The sequence below is a fragment of the Gracilinanus agilis genome, chromosome 3 (assembly GCF_016433145.1).
Source record: "Gracilinanus agilis isolate LMUSP501 chromosome 3, AgileGrace, whole genome shotgun sequence".
Taxonomy (NCBI): domain Eukaryota; kingdom Metazoa; phylum Chordata; class Mammalia; order Didelphimorphia; family Didelphidae; genus Gracilinanus; species Gracilinanus agilis.
This window is the reverse complement of record NC_058132.1, coordinates 27,999,462-28,021,956: the sequence shown is the minus strand read 5'-3', so window position 1 is coordinate 28,021,956 and position 22,495 is coordinate 27,999,462. Positions and strand designations below refer to the sequence as shown.

Here is a 22,495-nt window from a genome sequence, read left to right as displayed (position 1 = left end):
GGGGGGGGGAGGGGAGGATAACGCCTGGACTGAGCAGCAAAGGCCTCCTGAGGGAAGAAGCACCCACAGGCACTTAGAAGTAATCGACAGTTCTGCTCTGTACAGGTGGGAAGGGACTGAGCCCCAAATGTGGCAGGGGATGACGGCTGGAAGGGGGTCTGGGTTTTACCCAGAGGCCAGAGGGGACCCTGAACGTCTAAGTGGCTGGGTCAGGGGGTCGGAGCCGCGGAGGAAAGGCGGGGAAGCCCCACCACCATCGGCAGGTCCCGCCTCTCCCCTCCTCAAGCCCGATCCGTTTCGGTATTTCTCAGCCTACCCAGCTCAAACTCACACACTCGCCCCTTCTTCTAGCCGGCCCAGAGCCCCCCGCTGTGCCACGTCCAGCCCAGGCCCCGCACATGCGCCCGCGCCTCCACACGCCTCCTCTTCCCCGGTCCAGGCCGGGTCCCACCCCCACAACACTGTGACACAATCACACGTGCACACCCCTGCCACCCCCGCACCGGCAGACGCCCGCAACTTCCCCGTCACACTCCCTCTACCCCACTGCCCCCCTTGGGCTCCCCCTCACACGCACACGCGCAGCTCCGCTTGGCCCCTCCGGCCCCGGACCTGCCACCCCCCCACCCCGGCCTGGTCGGCGGCGATCTCTCCCAGGTCCCAGCGGCTCCGGCTCTGGCTCCGGCGGACGCGACGTCAGACGAGGCGGCGGCGGCGACGGCGACGGCGGCGACGGGGGCGGCTTCTCTCTCGAGAGTTCGCGAGAACCGGAACCGCGGCCGCCACCTTGGGAAAGGCAGAGAATGGGTCCGACTTCCGGCCGGCCGCCGCCATCTTGGGAGAGGCACGGAGGCCGGACGTGATGCATAGGAAGGAGGCGGGGACAGACGAAAGGGGACTGGGGAAAGCCGGAGAAGAGGAGGGAAGCGGCTGCTTGAACACTGCGCCCGAGGCGGGGTGGGGGAGGGTGCTTATGACGTCACAGTAAGGCTGCGCCTGAAGGAACCTTCTGTACCCGAAATAGAACAACCTGGATTACGTCCCCATGAGGGTTTGTCTAGCCCCTGTTTGGCTACTGCCTTCAGTGATGGGAAAATCATTAGCGGCCTTAGACATTTTCATAACCCATTTGCCTCCCACTAACGCTCACTCTGTCTGCCCCTGACTGAGGAAAGGAACATCGTCGATTCCATCTCGCGTTTTTAGTTGTTATTAAGTCGTTTTCGGGCCTGTTCAACACTCCATGACCCTATTTGGAGTTTCCGTGGTGAAGATCCTGACGTGGTTGGCCATTTCCTTCTCCAGCTCATTTTATAGATTAGGAGACTCAGGCCAACAGGGTTAATTTAAGTGACTTGCCCAGTCAGCTAGGAAGTGTCTGCGGCTGAATTTGAACTCAGATCTCCCTGATTCCACCCCACCCACCTCTTCACTACCTAGGAAACTGAAGTTCAGAGAGGAAAAGTGTAAGTTCTGACCAGTATTTGGGTTCTTTCCATTTCCTATACTTGACTCTTTCCAGTTGGCTGCTGGGGGAGTTTTGAGGGGGGTTTTAGATTTTACATTTTTGCAAGCAAGCATTTTTTTTTTCTTCTTCTCTCCCATTGAAGTCCCAGGATCCTGACTCCTGACCAAACCAAAGGGATTCGGGAGATATTAAATGTTGCTTAGATGGTCCTTGAATCCGGTTAGAGTCAGGTGGGCTTAGTACCTATTGGGATCCAGGTTTAGAGACTGCTTATTGGAGTCCAGTATAATGAGGAATGAGTCCTGAGGATCAGGAAAAGGAAAGAATTCTCTCCCCAGTCCTGAAGATAGCCCTTTGGGAACCTGGTTGAGTATTTAGGATGAATTAGAAAATTATAATGGTAAAAATAAAAAGAAAATTATTAAATACTGTTGTTTAGTATGGGTGGAGCATCCCTGAAAAGGAGAGTCAGTCTTCTGGCCAAAGATTGGATGTGTCGACTAACTTCTAAGTGTATATGCTAATGACAAGAGCCATTACAATCCAGAAGGAGAACATGCCAAGTTGAGGTTACCTGACTCTGGCCTATTCCCTTTTAGAGATAGGGGTGTTGAAAAGAAAGAGGAAGGTTCCAAGTAGGATCCACTCAATTGCCTACCCTCACCCTATATTTCACCTCAACAGGTGGTAAATTTTGGAGAAGGGGTGGTTGGGGGAGTTGATCCTGCAGAGGAAGGAAGGGGGCCCTCATGGATTCCTTCCAAGGGAGTTGGAACTATTAACTAGAAATGTCCAATAATTCCTGTTTCCAGAAAAAGAAGGGGCAGAGAGAAAAAAAACTAAAGAAAAATGTTTTCCCCTATGGGAAGTCCCATTGTGGGGAGGAGGAATTGGCTCTGTAGATGCTCCCTTCACTAGTTCCAAAGTAAGGAATTTTAAGAAGGAAATGAAGTCATTATTGGGAGACCCCCATAGGGCTTGCAGAACAACTGGACCAATTTCTGGGCTCTAGCCTATATTCTTGGAAAGAAATTGAAATTGAATTGAAAGCAATCATGAACATCTTCTTTTCCAGAGAGGAGAGGCAACAAAATTAAAAGGCTACTATGGAAGGTAGGGGAAGGCACCATGCACTTGGACCAGGTATGGTGTCTGCTGACCAAAAATGCCCTAATGTAGGCATTATCCCAGGCTGGGATACCAATACTAAGGCCCATCATAACAACATGAGGGATTTGAGAAAACTGATAATACATGGGGTTAAAGATGCAGTACCTAAAAGTCAATATTTGAATAAGGCATTTGAGATTCAACAAGAGACAGATGAATCCCCATCTGCTTTCTTAGAGAGGCTAAGAGAGGATGTAATGGGGAGGGGGAATGGACCCTGTGGCAGGGCCCACTAGCTCCTGGGATGCTCAAAATGAATTTTGTCACCAAAGCTTTCCCTGACATAAATAAGAAACTAATATTGAGGGATAGTAAATAGTCAGGGCAAAGAACTAGAGTACCACAAATTATTGGAAAGAGTTTTAGAAAGTCTGATACTACCAGAAGAGATTTTGGTGGTCCATGTTAATGGCCACCAACAAAAAGATACTTTTGAGGCTAGAGGAAACAGCCTGGTGGATAAGGAAGCTAAGAGAGCTGCTCTTTTAGAAGAACCTAAGGAAAAGTTCATGGCCCTGATACCTACTGTCCCAGCTGAAATAAAACCTCCTTCCTCTTTCTCAAAGGAGGAAGAGGAAAAATTTAAGGAGATGGGAATAGAACCCTCTATAGAAGGGAGATAGATGCCCCCCAATGGGAAAGGAAATGGTCAATAAATCTGTGATGAGGGAAATTATGAATACTTTATATTAAGGAAGCCAGCTAGGGGTCCAAGCTATGGATAAGCTTATATTTACGGGGTATGGATGTCTTGGAATATATACCATAGCAAAACAAATTGGGGAAAGATGTGTTATTTGCCCAAAAAATAAGGACATGAGAAACCAACTGCAGGGAGGCTGCCCTCTAAGCGTTTGGCCTTTTCAGAGCGTCCAAACTGATTTCACAGAATTGCCTCCTATTGGAAGGGTAAAATATTTCCTAGTAATAGTGGATCATTTAACAGGATGGGTCGAGACCTACTCTACCTCAAAAACAACTTCCCATGTAGTGGCCAAAACCATCTTCAAACAACACATCATTCCAAGGTACAGGTCAGTAGAAAATAAAGACTCAGACAACAGAACTCATTTTACTGCCAGAGCCCTTCAGTATATTATGAGAGCCTTAGAAACAAATTGGGACTTCCTTACCCCATGGCACCCACCTTCTTCAGGAAGGATGGAAGGAGTAAATCAGACCTTAAAATATATCAATTTAAAAATTGATCCTTGAGACCAAATTACCTTGGACAAAGTGTTTACTCATAGCTCTGATAAAGGAAAGATGCAGGGATGTCACTCTATGAAATGTTATTTGGATACCCCTATCTGGGGAGAAATTCAGAACTCCCTCAATTTGAAAGTAATATTTTTTTTGTTGTTTTTTTTTTTTATAAGTAAAATAGGGACACAACTTTATTTTTCTAAAAGGCAGTTAAGTACATTGTCATATCAAAAGTTAAATGCAGATTAGTCTGCACTAAATGTTATTAAGGCAGCAAAATCAGGCTTAACTATTAATACCAGTGTTCTGCCTCCATAGATGCAGATCTGTGAAGGCTAAGTATGGCAGTAGTCAGAGCCATACATTTTTAAACAATTGGGTCACATTAAATTTGAATTAAAGAACAGTCAGGCTGAACATGAAACAAGAAGTCTTTCCTATCCATCTTAATCTTAGTGCCTTCCCTCTGTTGATTATCTTCAATTTAATTCTTTCTCTTTTGTTTGTCCATAGTCTTCTCTGTGAAAATGTGATCTCCTTGAGGAAAGGGACTTTTTTGTTTGCCTTTGCAACCCCAGTGCTTAGCACAGTGCCTGGAACATACTAGGTGCTTAATAAATTCTCCTTGACCCACTGACCAAAACAGAATAGACAACATGAACACAGACATCTCCCAAAAATAAAAGAAGGTGCAACACATGCTTTTTGAACCAACAAAAAACCAACCAAACATAAAATCTCCAAGAAAAAATCTCCCAACGTATTACAAAAGGAAAATAAGTACATATATATATATATAAAAATAAAAATAAAAAATCAGAAATGCTAAGGCAAGGTCAATTAGCTAAAATAAGTTTGTTTCTTTTTGTATCAAGCACTACTGCCTCCTTTACACTAGCAGCATGTCTATATGCTAAAAGTCCATAGCAGCAAAACACATTATCCATTTGGCATTTACAAAATTAAATTACTGAATAAAAATATAATTTGTTCTCATAAAACTATGTTTCATACAGTAATAATTTTTAAAGCAAGCTAACCAAAAACAAAACACACAAAACAAGGTTTAGTACAGTAACAAAATCAAAGTACTTCAAACTTTGTCGCCATGAGCACTTAACAGTCTTGACTAGTTTTCCCTTTGTATTAAAACTAACATTAATAGTAATGCTTTTACTGATTTGCCTTATTTCAATGTATTCTGTTTAGTGATTTAGAAAGAAATGTTTGAGTACTTGCTGTTTATACAAAATTCCAAAGGGAAACTGGTCTGCTGGATCTTCAAAAATACAGGAAAAAAAGCATTTAATTTTTTTTTAAATTCTGTGTTAAGATATTTAATAACTGATTATAATTTATTACCTAATAATTTAGGTAAAACTGTCATTTATATAAAAATTATTTTAGTTGGGTGAAATCCAACAAGAATATGCTCAGTGATTAAAGATGCACTTGGTGCTGCTCCCAACTGTTGTACCACAACAAAAATAGGTCCTTCTCCCATTCATGAAGAGTTTCATGTAGAGGAATGGTAAATCCCAACTCATTCTGAAGTGTTCTGAAAACCATAATGCTTCTCCAGAAGAGTCTCACATGACCAGTGTCCCGGTGGAGAATGCATTTATATATTTCCGACCCTGATCGGAGGCCATTATTTGATCCTCTGTCTTCCCACAGGACACAGATTCCCAGGCATTACTAAGATGCTGCAAAGGGCTAGCCAAGGTCTATTTCTAGGTACTGTAAACGTTTTGAGAACATCATCTTCTGACACTGGCATCATTAAAACAGAGCTTGTAAGAAGATTTGGCACATCTTCCATAGGAGATGCCTGTGTGAATAGTTGAGTGTTTAAGTTCTCCCCTTCCCAGTGATTGGAGCAGAAGAAATTTCCTGCTTTCGCAGTTGGAGATTCCACCTCTTGCTTGATCTTCTTTAACAAAGGTGGTCCATTTTCATGAAATCCTGATACAATTCCTGATTCATCAGATTCCTGTTTGATCACATCTTGTAGGTCTTCTACAAGATGAGATGGTGTCTGAGGTAGCATCTTCAAAGGACCATATTTTATTTCTTGTGCTGCAAGTGCATGTTTGAATGGAGTAGGAGTTCTGGGGGAGCTCTCTAATATTGACCTTTTGATAGCTGGAGTTCTAAAAATATTATTTTCCTTTTGAGGTTTAACAGTTTGATCTCTGTGAAATGGTGTTGTAACAGTCAACTTATGACCATTGAGTGCGGTAGAAGTTAAAGTAGGCATATCCATATCCATGTTTTCATGGTTACTGGAAGTATTTAAGAAAGAGTCTATAAACTGGAGTGTTTCTGCAAATTCTAAAAGGTTCTTAACATTATCCAGGATATTGCCTTGGTGAACGATCATGCACCTTGCTGGAGATGCTTCTTCTTCCAGTTCGAGATGGCAACTGCCCCCACAGGAAGTTCACTAACTTACTTAAAGAGATCATGTCTTTCATCACTTCCTGTGGTCCACCTCTAATTCAAATGGACAAATGGCAGTTTCTACATTGATTTGGACTGCTCAAAGGGCAGTCCCTTATTCTTGATTTGTTACTTATTGTCACGTGTGGGTAACTCGTCTCCCCTCCCCACTAAGGGAGGTTAGGATTACATCATTTCTACGGCTAGGATGGGTAGATTTTTGACTATTAGTGGGCTCGAGCTAATTCTATTTACACACATTGTACATCTGTCCGATTAGGAAGAAAATTGGCAATAATTTTCCAATCATCTGTTCCATTTTGTTCTACTAGTTTCTTTAGCTTCTCATCCTCTCGAGTCCACCTTGTTTTTCCTAAGTGACGTTTCCCAGTCTTGGGTCTTGGGAAGTAGTCCATCGTAGTCATGATCATACATCTCAATATCTTCATCATCCTCGTCACTACTATATATGCTGTGCCTGGGTCTCCTGGCCATCCTGCTGCTAGGAACTTAGCACCGGGAAGCCGGGACTAGATGAGGAGGGGGGCTGCCCCAGCCTTCGCCGGCTCTTGTTGTTTTTTTTTTAAACCCTTTACTTCTGTGTATTGGCTCCTTGGTAGAAGAATGGTAAGGGTGGGCAGTGGGGGTCAAGTGACTTGCCCAGGGTCACACAGCTGGGAAGTGTCTGAGGCCGGATTTGAACCTAGGACCTCCTGTCTCTAGGCCTGACTCTCAATCCACTGAGCTACCCAGCTGCCCGGAAAGTAATATGTTTTTAAGAGAATATGTGCTTACATTTGTCTCTTTATTCTGACAGAAGAGACTATTAGCCCAGACTCTACCTCTCAGGTTTCCTGCGCACCAGCTAAGGCTGGGAGATTGGGCACTAATAAAGATCTGGAAGGAGGAAAAGCTGGACCCCAACTGGTAAGAACCCTTTCTCATGCTTTTAACAACTGAGACTGCAGTAAGGACAGCAGAAAAGGGCTGGACACACCACTCACACATGAAGGGACCTGCACACTGTAAATGGACAATAAGACAAGGATCTGATCCTCTGAAACTTAAACTCCAGAAAGTATAATATGAACTATTTATATTATATGCTTATTTTTGCTCTGATTTTTTTTGCATATATTGTTGTAGTAAGGGGAAGGAGGAGAGTGAAGGATATGCTTTACTAGTATTAGTGAGGAGGAAGGGCTTATTATATTGGTACTTGTTTTACTAAGCATCCTATCTTTTATCATCCTTCTTACTTGGTATTTCTGTCAAAGACCAAGAGGTAAGAGGGACCAGTACATTCCTTTGAATGAATGGCATGGGATCCAGGAAAGAGTGATAACACAGATTGGACTTTGGAGGAAAGGTATCAAAACTTATTTGCTTGGCTCTTTGATCTGTAAGATTTAAATTAATATCCAATAACTCTTAAGTATCATTTTTTATTAGTTTAAGATTAAGATTTATTAATAATTACTTGAAATAGAATGAAAATAAACTAAAAGAAATAGAAGTTCAAACCTAATTATCTAACCAAAATAAACTCATGTGAGTAAGTTCTCCTGCCTGCCCAAAAAGCCCACTTTGGAAGCTCTGATCAAGGGAAAAGAGAAAGAGGCAGGGCTACACAAAACTTATATCCTCCCTACATTAGCACTTAAGGTGAGAAGGAACATGGAATGTTGGGAGAGAGCGAGTCCTGGGGAGCAGATTCCAATTACACAGTTTCCCTGGTATATGGGACCACTTTGGGTTAAGATTAAGGAAAGGATTGACCACCATCTTGGTTCAGATCCAGTGATCAGAATATCAGGCCCAAGGAGTAACGAGGCTCAGAATGTGAGAGAGTGTACACTTCAGGTGCTTTACCATCCCAATACCCACTTCTGGAAGGCTAGAATCTGCATATTGGGAACTACTCAGACAGATTAAAACTGGAGCGTGTTGAAGGATGGACTGTCTTTTGGAAGCAAGACCCAGAAGCACATCTCTGGTCTCCAATTCCAGAGACTATGAATCCCCCCACACACACACCTTCCACAAGGGAAGACTTTCCAGCCTGGAGCTTGGAGGGATAACCAGTGACCCTGAGGCTCCCATTGAGTGCGGTGCTAGGCACTGTCCTCTATGTCCTCCTCCCAGTCTCATAACAGTTTTAGTATACGTGCTACCTAAGCGAGCTCTCCTCCCAGTCTCAAGATGGACATTGTCAGTCCTTTGGTCATCCTAGTCAAACCCAGGGGGTGAGAATATTTTTATCCAATTGGCTGAGAGTATTGCTATAACTTTCAACCTGACTCAGTGTTGGATATGTGGAGACCCAATGGCAAAGAGCTCCTGGGCCTGGATTGCAGTTCCACTGGGCCCAAGTGGATTCTCAGCCCTCAGGCTGAGGTATGCAATGAGACCCTCCCCTCTGTGGACCGTGGAGGAAAGGCATAGATGGCCCCTGGCAAAGGGGAGATAGTGTCTAAAATCAGACTAGAAGAGAAGTTCACTTAGGGGAGAGCAGGTATAATTACACTTACAGCCTATTAGATGATCAGATAATGCCTCAGGGTTACTTTTATCCTGTGGAACCTGGAGGCCATCCACCCAAACTCCTGCTATGGGTACTGTGACAGCTCTTCATAGAACTATGGATATAGATCAGGGATCGGCAACGTATGGCTCTTCCTGCAGGAGGCATAAAGTCATTTTTTTTTCAGGCGCTGTTACAGGAGCCGCACTGTGAGCACTGTATGGCTCTCACGAAATTACATTTTAAAAAATGTGGCATTTATGGCTCTCAAGGCCAAAAAGGTTGCCGACCCCTGCTCTAGATGGTAAAGCCAAGTGTGAGGCAGTTGGGAGCCAGGCATCTGAAGTAACTCAGGTCCAACACGCATGCATGTATGAAGGAAAGGGGGATAGAAAGTTTTCTTGGTGGTAAGGAGATAAAGAAGTAGCAGTGGAAAATACTGAATGGAACCCAGAAAAATCTGCCAACATATGAAAGACTCTCCTGCACAGAATTGTATTTTCAGCCTTGACAATCAATATGGGGTCAGAATTGAAACCCATTTTCTCCATGGACCCCCATTTGATGGTCCCTGAAATCCGTACTTTTCTCTCCTTACAGGAGAAAAGTGAATCTTTAAAGAAACTTGCTTTAAAAGGACATTACTGGATCTGTGGCAGTATGGCCTATACACATCTACCTCTTAATTGGTCCAGAGTATGTTATGTTGGGTCACTTAGACCTTTGTTTTTTCTCCTACCTGATGGCCAAGGAGGTAAACTGGAAGTTCCCCTTTAGGAAGAATTAGAGAGAATAAGGAGGAGCATGGATACAGGAATTACTAGCATTAAGCTGGAGAAAACACAGAACTATTAAATAGTCAGAAAAAGCATTCTTTAATTAAGGAGAGGGGTTCAGGCCTTTCCTCAAGGCCCCCACGCAGAGCCCTGAGACTCTGGCTACTGACCTGAGTGAGATTGATGCTTCCAAAGTACCATAGAATTTGGGAAACATAAAACTTTGGGAGAACAGAGGGACAGGGAAAGACGATTGACATTACCATGGCTACAAGGAGGTGGGAGCGTTTAAACTACACTGATGTTCTTGGGAAAGGAATCATTGTCAGGGGCTAGAGTGTAAGGGACCTGACTGCAATGGACACTAAAAGGATGGTCCCTGCCCAGGGGTTGGCCTTCTTGGGAAGCCAAGGAAAAGAGTGCTTAGCATTTGCTTAGCCCCACCTGACTGGGATTATCATTTACTTTAGGTCTATTGTTCAGTCTGAGACTAGCTAAATCTGAAACCTCCCTTGGGGTCTCCACTTTACAAGCTAACCCTAAAATTCGAGGTTCTCTCAGATTCCACGTTGACGCTAGTATGGGGTATACAAATGGGTGGGGTAATGGCTCCCTCAAAGGATAATACAGACTTGGGATCCTGCTAGCTGGATGGGCCCAGGATGGCCTATCACACCCCCATATATTTATGGAACAGATTTACTAGGTTACAGGCAGTAGTGGAGAGAATACCCAACCAGACTGCTAAAGCTTTGGCGTTTATTGCAGATTAAATGACCCAGATGAAAAAGGCTATTTAATTATTTATTATTATTTTTTAAAGCCTGACCTTCCATCTTGGAATCAATACTATGTATTGGTTCCAAGGCAGAAGAGTGGGAAGGGGCTAGGCAATGGGGGTGAAGTGACTTGCCCAGGATCACCCAGCTAGGAAGTGTCTGAGGTCACATTTGAACCCAGAACCTCCCATCTCTGGGCCTGATTCTCAATCCACTGAGCCACCCAGCTGCCCCTAAGGCTATTGATTTCTACAGACTTGCTTTGGATTTATTAGTGGTGGAGGTTGAGGGTGCCTCCAGATTGCTCTCAGAGACATCATCAGAGACAGAGCATCCTGAAGAGGCCTGTGGACCAATACAGAAATGGAATTCTTGCTTTGATAGCGCTTGGTGGGAATTGGTGGAAGCAGCTCAGTTTCCTTTTGGTTTGCACTCTAGGGGCTTTGTTAATATTCCTTGCTTAATACCCTACATTATGGAACTCATTCGGAGAACAGTGGAGAACATGCAGCTGTTAACTTGGAAATAACAGGAACTAGGAAAGTAGAAAGAGATCTAGGTCCACTAATCACCCCAAACTCCTCAGAGGCAACGCCCTGGGAGAATGCACTTGCTATATGACTTCTTCAAAGAACAATGGAACTTGAAAAACACCTATCTTTGGGGGAACTAAGGAGAGGGAAGTAGGATGGATTGGCATTACCATGGCTATAAGGAAAGAAGACAAGGATTATCCAGGAGAGGCTGATGCTTTACAATGCATGCAAAAGGTAAAGGTGGGGGCAGCTGGGTGAGGACTCAGTGGATTGAGAGTCAGGCCCAGAGACCCCAGAGACAGAGATTCTGGGTTCAAATGTGGCCTCAGATACTTCCTAGCTGTGAGACCCTGGGCAAGTCACTTCACCCCCATTGCCTAGCCCTTCCCACTCTCCTGCTTTAGAACCAGTACCCCATATTGATTCTAAATACAGTGTATTGGTTCTAAGAGGGAAGTTAAGGGTTATTTAAAAAAAAAAAAAAAAGGTAAAGGTCCAGCTTAGAGCTGTGGTACCTAGGAGAAGACTTTGATACAATGGGAGAAACTACCAGGACAAAAGGGTACTTAACATTTGATTTAGGTCTACCCTAAAGGTCTAGTGTTCTGTCTGAAATGGGTGAGTTCTCAGGGGACTGGGACAGACTTGGGGTCTCCACATTTCAAGTTGACACAACTAATAGTTACTAAACAATTAGGTAAAAAGAGAACAAACTGTGGTCCTGAAAAGAGTGGAATCTTGAGCTCTGGGGGTCCCTACTTGGAACTCAATGCAGTCAGAAGAAATTTATAACAAGTGGAAAGAAGAGTCCAATTAGCAAACAGAAAGAGCAGGAACCTATAAAATGGTGAACTCCTCTCACAAAGATGCAAAATGGAGCCAAAATAGGAAGACCTTGGGCCTTGTTGCCTAGGTTTCCATCAAAACAAGTTCCTGGTTTCCAACCTAAGCCTCAGTTCCCCCAAACCAAAGAGACACAAAATGATTGATAGGCTATCCCCATAAAAAGGCTATAGGATATGCAGATAGATAGGATTGAAACAGTCCTTGTTTTGATTGGTTATGGCTTTATTGAATAATTAGGATAACTGGTTTTGCAAAGTGCTCCTTCTGATTAGCTAGTTTTAGGGATAAGATTGTAACTCTCAAGTATCCAGCCAATGGTGAGTGGGGGGGAGGGACTATCTTGGGGGGGGGGTCTGGGATAAAAGGAGCCTGTGTGCTCCCATTCTTTCTATTTGCTTGCTCCCTAATCTACTGGAAGCACTTACTCCCGTGTACCCATTCTCTCAAAGATGAAACAAAAGAGCGTTTGACACACTGATAGGAAGTTCAAGGTAGTTTTGAGTAAGGTGGTTGTTCCTCTCAGTTCCACTCCCTATAGTTGTCTTTTTCCAGTGGGCTGCTGTCATGGGGGAGTTTTGAGGGGGGTTTAGGTTTTAAATTTTTGCTAGTAAGCATTTTTTTTCTTCTTCCCTCCCACTAGAAAAAAAGAAACGTAGGTCTCATTCTGAATCCTGATTTCCCTGTCAGGTTAGTCAGGTCTATCAAGGGTGTTTGTCTCTACAATGCTGTTGTTATTGTATAAAATGTTCTTTTTCTGTTTATCTTATTCTTTATCACCTTATACAATCCCTTCTCGAATACCCTTAATTTCATCTTTTGTTATGATTTGTATGTAGGAGTACTTGCCCTTTGATCTCTTTGGGGTATCCTAATGGTGGTACCCCTAGGGTAAAGGGTGTGTATATACAGTTTAGTGTCTTTGGGGATAGAGATCCAGATTGCCCAACCCAGCTCACAACTCTACCAAGAGTTCATTAGTATCCCTGTAACTGATACTCAGTATTGATTCTAAGATGGAAGGGAAGGGAAGGGGAGAGAGAAAAAGAGAGAGAGAGACAGAGAAGAGAATGTCATTGGTCCTTTTTAAAAGTGAAGGAAGAGTGACCCTGGGCAAGTCACTTGACTCCCATTGCCCACCCTTACCACTCTTCCACCTAGGAGCCAATACACAGAAGTTAAGGGTATTAAAAAAAAAAAAGTGAAGGAAGAACCAGAGATCTGGTACTAAAAACTAAGCCTTTATTGGTTTGATTGGTGTAACCCAGTTAATGGAGGTAGTGTTATCTTTTGACCTACCTCTGAGCAATTCATTACATTATTGAAATTTGTCTTGATTTTTGTAAAGCATGTTTTGTAATTATATTCCTATAATTCACAATTGTGTTTTGATAGGTAGACTCCCAAATATTTTATACATTCTATCATTATTTTAAATGGAACTTCTTTTTCTGTCTCTTCCTGATGTTTTTTGTTGGCAATACAGGATGATGCAAGTCTTAATGAAACTTGAGAATACATCTTTAGATACAGAAATTAGGACAATGTATGTGAATTCACTTTATCCTGCAGCTTTGCTGAAATTGTTTCAATTAATATTACTTGTTCATAGGTTTGTCTAAGTCAATCCTTATCATCTTAAAAAATGATCATTTTGTTTCCTCTTCTCGTCTTTTGTTTCCTCTTCTCATCTTATTCCTCCAATTTTTTTTCTTGTCATTGCTATAGCTAGCTTTTCTGGTACAATATCGAGCAATAGTGGTGATAATGGACTTCTATACTTTTATTCCTGATAGAAAGGCCTCAAATTTATCCTTAACTCACTGACCATATTAAAGAGATCATTTATTCCTATGCTTTTCAGTGTTTTTAACAGAAAAAGGAATATTATATTCTGTCAAATGTTTTTTCTGCATCCACTTATATAGTAGTATAGTTTTTCCCCCTTGTTCTTAAATGGTCTAGTGCAATAGTTCAGGCATAAGATAATGAGGTTAGTTTTGGATATGCTTAGTTTAAGATGTCTACTGGATAGAATTGACTTGCAAATCCATCTAATTGAAGGGTTTTTCTTTGGGAGTTCATTTATGACTTGTCCAATTTGTTTTTCTGAGATTGTTATTTATACTTTCTACTTATTTTGTTAGTCTGTGTACTTTATATTTTTGCAACTACTTGTCCATTTCATTTCATTTGATAGTTTTCAGTTGGCCAAAATAGTTCAGAATATTTCCTTTATTCTTCATGTGTTGTGAAATTCTCCCTTATTTTTAAGATTCTCGTACTTTGGTTTCCCTTATTATTTAAAATTTTCAATTAGACTTTGTTTTAATTCAGTGACCCTCCCCCCCAAAACCCCCTAACACTGCTGGTTTTATTAATTAAATGGGTTTTTGCTTTCAATTTTATTAATTTTTATCTTGGTGTTTGTCAGTCCAACTCATGGGTTATCAGAAGGCACCAGTCTGACTGATGGGGGTTCAAGCCAAGAGTCAATGAGACCAGAGTAAGGTAATATAGCAAAGCTATTGGAGGAAAAAGGGGGAAGGAATGAGGGAAGAAGCAACAAGGGGAAGTCCAATGCCAAGAGCCAGATGGCTACGACGTCCCATCCAGGTGGGGCAGTGGAAGAGAAAAGGGGCAAGAGAGAGCCCAATGCCAGAGTCTCACTTTAGTGGGGGAATCATGAGATTATATAGCATTAGGGGGCTTCCTCTATTAAGTATCTCTGGGAAGGTGAGCTCCTTGGGTTAACTTCATTGGATGTCCCTGAAAAGGGTGGGATGTTGTTAGCAACCATGTTGTAGCTTCTTCTTGACTGTCTGGAGTCTCCAGGTTTATCAGTGTTTATTTGGGTTTTTTAATTTGTTGGTTTTCTAAGGTTTTCTTTTATTTGCATGCCCATTCATTCAACTTCACTTTCTCTTTTTTTGTTGATTTGTTTAGAAACATATTTTCCACAAAAGGCAACTGTGTCTATACACTTCACAAGCTTGTCATTTTATTTGATGAAATGACTAATTGCTTCTATGATTTGTTCTTCAACTTAACAATTCTTTGGAGGAAGTTAGTCTCCATGAGAATTTTTAATTCTTTTAGTCAGTTACCTTTTACTGAATAAAATGTTGTTTGGTTGTCAGTCAATAAGGCTGCACTCAATATTTAGGACGTGGTGTATTTACTTTGCATGTGAGCCATGAGTTGAAGAGAGAACTTCATCTTGCACAGAACCACAAATAGATCTTTAATAAATTTCGTCAGTCGGTCAAGCCCTCCCACCCTCCACCCCCAATCCCAGCTGGCAAGAAATAAGATGAAAGAGCTGGGTATCCCAATCAGCTGAGACAATGAGGGAAGGTTTTGCCTCCCTGAGGAGTTGTGTAGTGTTGGCATCCACAACTTGTGTATTTCCTTGCTCTCTCAGCTTTGGTACTCGTGCCCCATCAGTGCCCTCAGCACCCTCAGCTTGGAAGGCTGGTGAGCTGAGCAAAGACCATGCAAAACCTCCATTTAAACAAGGCCAGAAGCTTAGCCAGCTCATTTCCCACCACCAGCTAGTTAGTTCCTTGGACCAAAACCCACCATGCCCCACCCTGCTCCCTTTTCAGTGTTTGCACCAATTAAATTAAGCTCTTTGTGGGCAGGGGCTACCTTTTATCTGTATCCCCAGGACTTAGTATAGTTCCTGGCACTAAGGTGCTGTATGGGGTGTTCAAGTAGGAGGGCTTGCCAAGCCCATGACAGGGCTACTCATCCACTTCTGGTGTCTACCTTTCACCCAACTCTCATTTGTGGCTCCAAGAAGCTGCGGCAAGTACAGCAACCACAACACCCTGTATAAATGGAGATTTTGAACCTTGGACTTCATCCCCCATAAGTCCCTTTGTGGTTGCCAAAAATGTAGAGATTAAAATTAATATGCAAAATACTAAATATTATATTTATGAATATTTTATTAATAAATGAACAGAGACCTAAGAGGTTTACTAACCAGCCTGCTCCCAGGATCAAAAAAGAGAAAGAGGGAGGAGTTACAGCCAAATATAAAACAATAACATGACCACACAAATGTGGAGGCACAGGAGAGATTAAAGGGAATTTTTGGAAAATTAAAGGACTTATGGGGGATGAAGCCCAAGGTTCAAAATCTCCATTTATACAACTCCAGTAAAACCTTCTTAGCAGTTGGGCTAAACAAAGTTGAAGATAGCCAACAGGCCTCAAACCCATAGGTGTTAAGAGGAAGTGTCTACCCCAAACAAACATGGGCAGAATGGGCAGATGAGAATGATTTGTTCCAACAGCCATGAAGATGACTGAAGCAGATGCCAAGGTCATTCTAGAGCTGTGATGGCACCTATGGCATGTGTGCCAAAGGTGGAATGCAGTGCCCTCTCAGTGGGCACATGTGCTATCACCCTCCAGTGTTCATTACTAGAAAGGCAGAGGGACTCCAGCAGAGCTGCTCCCCTCCCCATCTCCACCATGCCTGATGACGTTTTTCCCTGTGACCCGCCCCTCTGCCCAGCAGCCCAATGGGAGCACACATGGGGTACGGTGGGCGGCTCATAGGTGGCAGAGCTGGAGGGGAGCAGAGCTCTCTGGTCCCTCCCCTCCCTCCTCTATGTATGCTGAGGATATTCCTCACTTTACCTGCTCCTCTTCCCAGTAGCCCAATGGGAGGGCTTCATCCCTCCCCTGTGTGAGGTAAGGGGAGGGGGAAGGACACATAGTCTCTAAAAGGTTCACCATCACTGTTCTAGAGCCATCACCAGTTGCTCTGAATTTCATCTTGCCACTGGACTTGGATGAATCTGGAAGAGAATGAGGCTGGCAGGCATTGTGCAACTGCCTAAGTTCAATCCAATTCACACTGGAGGCAGTAGTCAAGACATCCCCCCATTATTGGTCTCTTCAAACAAGGTGCTTAATAAATATTTCTTTATGGACTGACCTACTTTAGAAGGTGTGAGGATTCTTCAAGCTGTTTAATGGGATCATACCAGGATCATCAGCTATATTCTCTGTGACCTCAGCTCTAGAGAAGGAACCTTCCCTGGTTCTTGTCTGTGACTTTTAGCCTGAGATTGACCCAACTCTCCTCCCCTCCAGTGGCAAAGGCATCCTGCAATATTATTGTCAGGTGGATTAGGGTTAGAAAGAAGCAGCCTAAGGGTTCAACTACAGAGCTGAGTAGGGCTTTGGCTAATGATAACAGTAAGCAATAATAAAAGCTAGCCTATGGGGTACTAGAAGGTTTGCAAAGCACTTTATAAATGTTATCTGAATTGATCCCTAGAAGAACCCTGAGGGAAGGGCTACTATTACACCCATTTTAGAGCTAAGGAAACTGAGTCAACTTGACTGGCCCAAGGTCATACAGGACATGTCTGAAGCTCTTCTGGACTACAAGCCTGTACTCTGTACCCTGTGGCACCACCCACCTAATCACAGGAACTGGCCACCCTTCCAGCTCTAGCTCCATGATCCTCTAAAGATAAATCCCATAGTGGGGTTGGGAGTGTGGCCCTTGAAGCTGGGGAATGGTATTCCCCCAGGGGTATGTTGGGTCTCAAGTCCCCTTCATGACCTAGGCTCAGGATTTGTCACATAAGCCCTTATCACTCTTTTGCTATGGAAGAAAAACATAGTATTAATTCTAAGATGGAAAGGTCTTGGCCTTAAATCTGATCTTTTCTCCATCTCCACCTGCTTCCTGACAGCTGGTTTTAATCTTTGGAAATCCCAGCCCAAAAGTATCTGAGGTGGCCCTCAACCTCTAAGCCTCAGTGTCCCTCCCCTCATCTCTCTTGACACCAACCCTGCCTCTCCTAAACAAACCATAGACCAGGGATCCTCACCATCAGAGTCCCATTCTTCCTGCTCCCTAGAGTCTCCCAACCCTAAATGTCCTAGGGAACAATTCCAGGTAGCTCTCAGTGATCTCTCAGGCCTCCTTCAGGTCTTAAATACTGACCTTTGCCCCAGGTAAACTGATGGGGGCCCTGTTCCAAGCTGGTAAATTGGAGGGGCAGTCCTGGAGAAGGACTTTTTCCTCCTTAAAACTGTGGAGTGGGTGGGATAGCCTTTGTGGACCTCAAAGAGACTCTTCAATTAAAAACAAACCAGCTTAAATGTGATTTTACAACCATTTAATAGGTGTCTTCATTGAATGTGCTGGTCATTGAGGTCAATACAAAGAGGAATGAAGCCTGACCCCTGAACACAATCTAGTAGGTGAGAAAAAGCCACATTCACCAAACACTATAAGGCAGGATGTATGAAACATAAAAAATACTAAAGAGACCAGCAAAGGAGAAGGCAGCCCTGGAGGAAGGTCACAAGGCATCCAGGCTTTGACCACCCTGTCTGATGCCTTCACTTTACTGTGGAGGGAAAGAGACTTGTCCAACATCACTTAGCTATTCAAGAAGAAGGATGACCATTCTTGTGACTCCAAACCCAATATACTTTCTCCTCCACCAACCTGGGCTTTGGAGGAAGCATGAAGTGGATTTGGACAGGTAGAGCTGGTGGTGGGGTGGGGGTGGGGAGGTGGTCACTGCAGGTAGAAGGAATCTGGAGAACGAAGACACTGAGGCTGGGAACCTTGATGTCCACTTCAGAGGCTGGAGGGCCTAAAGGGCTACCCAGAAGAGCTTGAGACAGTAGGCCATGGGATACTATAGAATTCTTCTGAGCTATGCTTGGGAAGGCTTCTCCCGGTTGGTGGGTTGTGAGGAGGAGAGGTCATCGGAGAAGATTCAGGCAAGGAATTTGCTTTTACTGTCCCGGAACAAGGTGATGAGACTGGGTCTCACACTGGGGAGAGGGAGCAGCACGGGAGAGGGGGAAAGCGAATCCTCAAATGTGAAATGGTACCAGATCCATCCATTCAGGGTCATGCAGAGGCAGTAAGCTTCAGGTCAATAAAGTATTTCATGAGTGTGCCTTTGGGATGTGGTTTATAGATCAATCACTCCATGAATTCATTTATTCGATAAACACTTAAAGGCCTGCTACGTGCTGGACCTGGAGGGAAGCAACCCACTCCACCTTCTCCTAGGGAAACAGAAGCCAAGTGTCCCTGATGCCCAGGCCCGGGACTTTGGGGCCTCCCTAAAGGGATGGGCATCAATCATTCATCATGTTTGCCTCCTCTTGGCCTTTCCTGGTTCCCTACCACCCACCCCAGGACCTGTTGGCATGCCAGGGATCCCATAAATCTTGGAGTCTGGGAGTCTCCAGCCTGAAAGTAGGGGTGGGGGTGAAGGAAAAGTCGGATCTTGGAGGACAAGACCAAAGAAGGCATCCAAGATTGCCCATTCCCTTCCCTTTTCATTTACCCACTTCCCTCCCCTCCCTTCTCCCCTTCCCTCCTTCCCTGAGGGATACCTGAAAATGTCTCCTGGGACCTGCAGGGCTAGTGCCTTGGGGAGGGTTGGGGAGGGGGTTTGATACCCCTTACCCAACCTGATGGGCCCCAGCACAGGCTACCTGCATTAGCTCCAGAAGTTTGGCCAAGAATTGGGGGACAGGCCTCTCAGGGTATCCCTCGCAGGGGGGGCAGGGCCCTGAAGCAGCTCCCTCCCTGGCCCCCCAGAGGTGGGGGCCCAGGGCCTTCAGTGAGCGCTGCAGCCGGTTCACAGCCCTCACTGTTGGTAGGCCCTCCTCATGCCCAATCACAGACAGCTCCACCCCAAAGCAGTGCAGAATCTCCATGGGGCACACCTGCAGAGACCCACCATCTCCATCCTGCCCTGGGGGGCCCATGTCAGAAGCTTGGACCCCAGCCCCCATCCTGTTTTAAGTGTTCCCCCAGCTTGACACCCTTTTTGAGGGCCCACCACCTCTATCCTGTCCTAGGGGACTCCTTCCAGAGATACCTCTACACTCCATTTCCCCATGGCCTTGGCTAAACATATATGGATGGAGCCTCCCTACCCTCATCCTGAGGTGTCCTCACTGGAAGGCCCAAACCATGGTTCCCCAGAACATGCCTCCCAAGATACCGGGAGTCCCAAGATATACAGAGGAAAGGGCTGAAGGGATGCAAATCTTTCTTAGGGCCCTCTGAGGACAGACAGATTTGACCCTTTTTGAGGGCCCCTTTCTCTCCCTCAAATATCAAGAAGGAACTAGGGCCCCCCATGGGGAGTGGGATAGTGGAAAACATACTCACAGAGAGATTGTCCGGAGTATAAAGTGTCCCATCATTTCTAGTACCCTGGGATTGGAGGGGGTAGAGATGTGGCCACCAGAACTCCTAAGTTCTTTTTTCCACATGCCCTCTCATCTCCTCCACCACTCTCCTCCCCCATCCATTGCCCGAATCCCTCCCCCAACTGCCCAACTCCTCACAAGGGTCTCCATGATAGTGATAAGTCCCTGGAAGGGCTCCAAAGTGCAGCTGGGGGGCCTCAGAGGGGGTGTTCCCAGGGGGTAAACCAGCACAAGGAAGATCCAGAAGAGCCACATGAGGGGTGGGAAGGCCTCTCCCTCCCTTCTCCCTGTCTTGGGGAGCAGGGAGACTCAGGCACCTGGAAAGAAGACAGGAGGGAAAGGGTTCAGAGTACAGAGTGGGAGGCACTGAATTCTGAGTCTCTGGGGAGCAGAGAAAGCCCCCAACCACAAAGTCCCCAAGGGGAGGAGAGGGGTGGCATTAGTTTTAGTCCCTTCCATCTCACCATGCCCCCAGAAGTCAGAGATAACCCAGGGTTGGGGCTGGGGAGAAATGTTTGGAACACCCCCAGCCACAGACACTCAAATCTCCCTCATCCATCCATAGTGTGTCCATGTTCACATCTACGTTACAGGATCAAAGATGCAGAGCTGACTACATGACAAGAGTCAGGGAGACACCAGTTCAAATCCTGCCTCCATGCCTAGCTCTGTGAGCTTAAGCAAATCACTTAGCCTCTGCCTACCTTGGGTTCCACATCTCTAAAATAGGGATAATAATAGCACTTACCTCCCAGAGTAGCTTTGAGGCTCAACTGAGAAAATATCTGTACCTTGCTTTATATAATGCTAGTTAGCATTATTATTATTATTATTTTTTTAGACTTTCATGCGTGGGCCTTTAGGTGACTGATTGCCCATGCTCTTCCTGTTTTCCTGGCACTGCCTCCATCGGCATATCCCTTTGTGTCCCCAGTCCTTGAGCTGTCCCCTTCTCCAGCCCGGGAAGACAAAGTGGGAGGTCCCGGGCTGGACTAGGAGGTCGGGCACCACCCCGTTCAGAGGCCAGCAGCCAGGGAGAAGGTCAGGGAAGGAGATATGGCGCCCTGGGTTCACAGGGTCCTAGGGACACAGACACGCCCCTTCCTACCTTTGACCTTCCTGGGCTGAGGGCTAAGCTGGGGAAACTGAGGCAACTCAAAGGAGGAGTGGGGGCCCCCCAGGCTGGAGGGAGTCCAAGGGGACTTCGGGGGAAGCCTGAATAAGGGGACAGGAGGTGCTGGCGGTAGTTTGGAGGTGGGTGGGCCCTGGTGGGTAGCCCAAAAGGGCTGGAAGTAGGAAGGGGCTGGGGGAGGGAGGACAACCTAAGGTGGGGGTCTTAGGAGAACTCTAGTAGATCTGGGAGATGAAGAAGTGGAAAAATGGGGAGGGTTGGAGAAAGGAGAGGGAGCCTGGGGGGGGGGAGAAAGGCCGTCTATAGGGAAGGAGTCCTGGGGGGTTCAGGAGAGTATACAGAGAAAACGAAACCAGAAGGAAGGGGGATCTACCAGTGGGAGCGGGGCTGAGCCGGGAAAGAGGAGGTCCTAAGGGAAAACGGGAATTCTTGGAAAGGTTGGGGGCGGGATCAGGAGAGCATGCAAACGAGAAGAGCTAGCCAATAGGAACCTCCGTCACTCCGCTACGCGATCACAGGCCCCTCCCCTCTTCACCCTAACGCCAGGCCCCGCCTCTACCGTAAAGTGCCGCCGCCGCACTGCTCAGGCCCTGCCCTCTTTTTCAGGCACACGGCTCTTTCTGGTATCTGCGTCTGCGCAAACCCTGGAAAACAGCCCGCGCGTCCCCGGCCTTCCCTTTCGTGCTTCAGAGCCGCGCGGGTTAGGACCTCTCCTCGCCGGCTTCGGTAGCCCTTCCTCCCCCGCCGCTGCCTCCAGCCACCCGCTGGGTCCGCACCGCTCGCCAGCAACATGCCGTCCAAGGGACCACTCCAGTCCGTCCAGGTTTTTGGGCGAAAGGTCCGTGAGGGTCCGCAGAGTGGGGGTGAGAAGGAGGGGGCTAGCTGGGGGAAGGGAAGAGGAAAGGGATTTCCGGTTCCGCTGAAGTCGGGCAGTGCCCGGTCCCACGTGTCTGCTCCGGGGAACCAGCGAGCTCTGCAGGTTCCCCGGGGCCTCCGGAGCTAGTGGAGTCTAGCCAGGCCGTGGTTCAGATCCTGGTCCTGACGTTCTCTAGTTGTGTAGCGCGGAACAAAGGCTTATTCTCTCCTCAAAGCCGGAGGTCGTACACTCCAGTGGGGCTTCTAAACCTGAAAGCTGGGGGCAAATTAGAGGTCTCCTGAAAAGAGATGGATCTGGATTCGCGTCTTGAGTCATCTCCGCGGCTTCTGGGCTCGCCGCCTTCTTCCTGATATGTATCCTGCTTGGAGCCTAGGGCCTTCCCCTTCTTTTTGCCGTGTACACATTATACTGAAGCTTATAAACTTTAAAAGAAAAATCCATCACTCCCTGGTGCTCCCTAACCCCACCCCCATCAATATGCACTTTATAAGAGATTAGAATTCAAATCCTCCCCCTTCC

General features: G+C 45.6%; 1 protein-coding gene and 1 pseudogene across 5 annotated transcripts in view; both read right to left on the bottom strand.

Moving 5' to 3' along the window:
• The window catches only part of SUPT5H (SPT5 homolog, DSIF elongation factor subunit), an 18,827-nt gene extending 18,006 nt beyond the window's left edge, over positions 1-821 (bottom strand). For 3 of the 5 annotated variants that reach the window (XM_044667425.1, XM_044667431.1, XM_044667430.1), the window contains exon 1: positions 578-821. The gene's annotated coding sequence lies outside the window, so the exon portion shown is untranslated. Of the gene's footprint in view, positions 1-571 lie in introns of all 5 variants that reach the window. The other 2 variants (XM_044667427.1, XM_044667429.1) reach the window with 2 other exon arrangements.
• Positions 822-5,433: 4,612 nt separating this feature from the next.
• Positions 5,434-6,702, bottom strand: LOC123240893 (annotated as a pseudogene).
• Positions 6,703-22,495: the final 15,793 nt, after the last annotated feature.